Below are 4,732 nucleotides of genomic sequence, written 5' to 3' on the forward strand. Positions count from 1 at the left end.
CTGTCTGTTTATCTATTCCTGCTGATTCCTTGATTGACTTAAAAATAGAATAGACTTTAAAATTTGGGTAAGTTTATTAGACCAATGGAAGGATAGGTCTAAAATGAAAGAAATCACAATAAAGTCCTTGAGTTGTCCTAGTATAGTGGTGGCGAACCTATGGCATGTGTGCCAGAGGTGGCATTCAAAGCCCTCTCTGTGGACATGTGTGCCACTGCCAGCAGCTTGCGCAGGTCCATTAGGCTGCCACCGCCACCCAGAGCAGCAACCCTACCCAGCGCAAAGGAGGTGAAGCGGTTGGATAGGAAGCCCTGCGTAGAGGTGGTAGAGCACACCCATGCCGAGCAAGTCAAAGGCCACCCCAAGCGGGGAAAGCCAGATCCCCATTGGTGCCATGCCCCCCCCCAGTCCCAGCAAGGATTGCATGCCTCCCCCATCTCTGCTGGGCCTGGCGGCTATGATGCCGATGGGGATCCAGCTTGTAAAAGAAGCAGTCGGTTCGGTCTGCTCACCTGATGGAAATGGGACTGAAACAGGGGTCCAGGGAGAATGGACTGCCGAGGGGGAGGCTTGTTCTTCAGAAGAGCTTGCAGGCAAAAGCAAATGATGAATAACCTCCATTTGCTCACCCGCTATGTCCAGGCACTGCAGAGGATGAGCTGCACGACTGGGTGCCTGGCTTTGGGGCAGTAAAAGTGCACTCTCTCTCTCCCTGTACCTCCATTTTCTTTGTGGCCAGAGGGAGTGTGCACGCGGACATGTGGGGTTAAAGGCAGCCACAAGGAACGACCAGTGCCTCCCTACGGCCCGCTCTCTCACTCTCTGGGTGGATTATTTATTTATTTATTTATTTATTTATTAAATTTATATACCGCCCTATCTCCCTTGCGGGACTCAGGGCGGTGAACAGGCGATACTAAAAACCACGAATAAATAGTTTCTGTTTTAAAATCGAATTGAATAATAGGCCTGTTCTAAAAACACATTAAGCTTATGGCATGTGGAAGGAGGCAGACAGTGCAGCATCAAGGGCATGAGGAGGGCCCAAAAGGATGCATGTTGAATAAAACTGTGTTGAGTGGAGTAGTCAAAGGAGCAGTTATTTCACTGTTTTGTGCCTCGCTTGCTTAGAAGTTCTACACAAGTCTCGTCCTAACAAAGTCCCCATCCTGAAAGTTCCTTTTAGTCCTGACTGTGAATTGCTGGGCAGGACTTAAACACAATGCTTGGGAAAAAAGAGGTGTTGCCAATGAAGGCAAGGGGGCATGGCCTTATCGCTGCGTTGAGGGCACAAGTTGGGAGGCAGTCATGGCCGGTGGTGGTAGAAGGTGTGTGTATGTGCGTGTGGACGTCTGGTGGTCGAGGGGCCAATGGTCCATAAGGCAAGATCAGTGGCAGCAGAACAGGGTGGCGCACACAAGGAGGGGCGTCCATGGTGTGGCCTCATGTCTAAGATGCTGCAGAGGAAGCACCACTGGCTCAGCAAGATGCAGGAGTGCTCCGTGTCCTGGGGGAGCGGCTCCAGCCCAGACCCCGACCTCCTGCAGGGCGGTGCAGAACAGGGAGAATTCCCTTATCTTGGGGGCCACCTGCTGACAGTGGCCCCCAAGTGGTGGCATAGATGGTTCCATTTTGCTTTCAGGGAAGCCCCCTGCCCCCAGGGATGTACTAGAGGTAAACGGAACCCCAGAGTGTGCCAATCAATGGGCTGGCAGGCTGTGGCTGTTGACGGACACTGTCGGCCCCCATGCACTCCCTGGTCTCTGTCTGCGGGGGTCGATGGTGTCAGGTAGCAGCCACCCCGGCTCCCGCCTTACCTTACCTCATGGCAATGGCACCCTCGCCCTCCTCCCTGCCTGCTGCCCACTGCCCCACCCGCCAGAAACCCCCTGGATCTCCAACCCTGCCCAGCCCCCACGAGCAACATCAAGGTGGTCACACCCACCCCGGCCATGCCCACCCAGTCTGCCTGTGACCACTGCAGCCACACCCACTCAGTGGACCATGCCCACCCCTGAGGGCACCACAATGCTGATAAATAAGTGAGTTTTGGATTGCAGTTTGGGAACTCGGTCTCTAAAAGGTTTGCCATCACTGTTCTAGTACCTCTTGCTAGTACTTATGAATGTTATTTTTGATGGAAGAGTGAAGTTTTTGTTCTAAAATATTTTGGAGTATGAGCCTTTTCTAGAATCCTCAAATATTTATTATATTTTAAAGTTTACACATTAAACTTTATATTGTAAATATTAGAGGAGTATATGAGTTATATGCAATTTGAATGACCAAAGTTTTATATGATCTAAGTATTTAATGTACAACTACTTGCTTGTTAAATTAAAATACTAGCACTTCACTGAATATTCTTATTTTGAGAAAATCTAATAGATGTTTTAATGTCAGTATCGACATAATAGTAAAATGAATCAGAAAATTAAAATATTTTTGAAACAGTTTTATTTTATATGTATTCATCCAAGAAAGCTGTGCCCCCCACCAGTCTAGATACTAGCTCATCTCTTATCTTAATGTCAAAATCAGAAGTATATCATCTGAAAATAATAAATTTGTGCAATTTTGAATCATACCCAAATTTACTATTTTTGACGCAGCAAAAAAATCTAGTACATCACTGGACAAGTTCTTAAAATATTTATTTTTTCAGTGGTGCTTTTTATTAAAAAGATGACTGTTTACCAAAAAGAATTTAAATGAAAATCAAAAATGAATAACTTAGTCAGCCACAACATAACCTTTGATGATATCCAATTAGGTTTCCCACTACTGGAATGGCAAGACAATGCCCGCTGCAGCTCTATATTCATTTTCAAAAGCTCTGAAGTATTGAGAAGAAGGAAACTGTGTGTCCTGTGGGTAGACACAATCTTCACAAGATGTTGGATTTTTTTCCCTTTCTTAAAATATGAGATAGTGACATGCAGAAACATTTATGTAACATGGTACATGCTATTCCAATGGTAGAGTAGGCAATATGAAAACTGGTTCTTTTCGTCCACAGATATAAGTCTATGATGTTCCAGATGAACTTACATACAATTTTCACAGTCCAAGTTACTGTTGTAAAATTCACAGGATACAGAGTTGATGGACTGTAACCAAAAACTTCACATTTCTCTGCAGTTTTCTCTAAACCTGAACTGCAAAATTGTATGCTAATTTTACAGCACTGAAACATTTGTGCTCTAATTCCAGAAACAGTAGGAAAAAGTTTGGAAATGATGAAAATATGAATAAGAAGAAAAACAAAAATGGCAACATTTTGCCAAAAGAAATAATATGCATCAAACTTGGAAAAATATGTTTGTTCCTTATTATTTATATTTTGTAAATGTAGCACATCAGCTATATTATCAGTTTTGTAAATGTAGCACATCAGCTATATTATATACAAAATAGATCTGAAAATGTTCTATTATTGAATCTATACATTAGAAATGTTCTATTGATTTAATTCTAAAGAAAAAAATCTAATAACCTCGCAGAAATAAAATGATATAGCATGCCATAACAACAGAAAGCACTAAAATTAAATAATATACAGTTATATATTTATGTGCATATTGTGCAAATATATTTTGCATTAATCTTGTTTAAATAATTTTGATAATATGAATGCATTTCCTGTCAAGAAAACAACATTATTTTCTAAATTATCTTTGGAATACTGTTTTTGTTTTTTTTTTATAAAACTTTGAGCTAGAATTACTTGGTTGGCATCATGGATTTTTTTAAAGCTGCATAGTAGCAAAAAGCTTAGAAAGAACTAATTTCATCCATTCTCATAGAACTTTTCTAATCCATAGACCTGTCTTTCAAAATCTCCTGTAATCCAGCTATCTCCTGGAAATTTGAAAATGGTGAAGAAGTACACAAAGCACATGAGAATTAAACTGCCCATACAATAAAACCTTGATTTGATAGATCATGCAGAAGGAAAGTATTTTCATTAAATCTGAATGTTCATAATTTGGATCAATTTTCATTACTGAGGTACAATACATTGTATAAAATCTAGAGGTAATGAACAATCCCTCTATTGGCTAAATCCTTGATTTCATCTATATTAGTTTCATAAATGGAGATTGAGTTGAATTGAATAAGACTTTACTGACTGAAGTCTGCCTTATAAAGGATTTACTGCAGTTTAATCAGAATCTCCATAGATGATAACCCCTAATTTTGAATAGGAAATGATTTAATAAACCCACATTTTAAAAAATCCTGAAAATGTAAACAGTTGTTCAATTTCAAATAACATATTGTAGTAATATGTAAAAATGTTCCTAGCAAAAGTAAAAGTGATCAAGAAAAAGCAAAATTAAAATATTCCATTTTGAAAAAAATATATTAACACAGTAAAAGTATCTCAGAGACTTTCAAGTTGACATGAAACAATTCATTTGGTCAGTATTAAACAAATGAAATTAAAACCTTTTGCTTAATTACCTTACATAATGGACACTGTAAATCAGGGGTGTAAAATTGCCAGCCTGCGGGCCGGACGCGTCACCAGGAAACCGCACCCACCCCATTGCCAGCAATGGAGAAAAAGCTCCGAAATGTCATGCGACTGCACGTGATGTCGCGAGTTTGACATGTCTGCTGTAAATAAGAGTAATTAAAGTAAAGTATATAACTGGTTTTGCAAACAATAGGACAGAATTTTGATGATTTAAATAAAGATTTGGTAATCTTACAGAACTATATTTAT

Source organism: Protobothrops mucrosquamatus, unplaced genomic scaffold (assembly GCF_001527695.2).
Source record: "Protobothrops mucrosquamatus isolate PMUCROS unplaced genomic scaffold, P.Mucros_1.0 scaffold40, whole genome shotgun sequence".
Lineage (NCBI taxonomy): Eukaryota > Metazoa > Chordata > Lepidosauria > Squamata > Viperidae > Protobothrops > Protobothrops mucrosquamatus.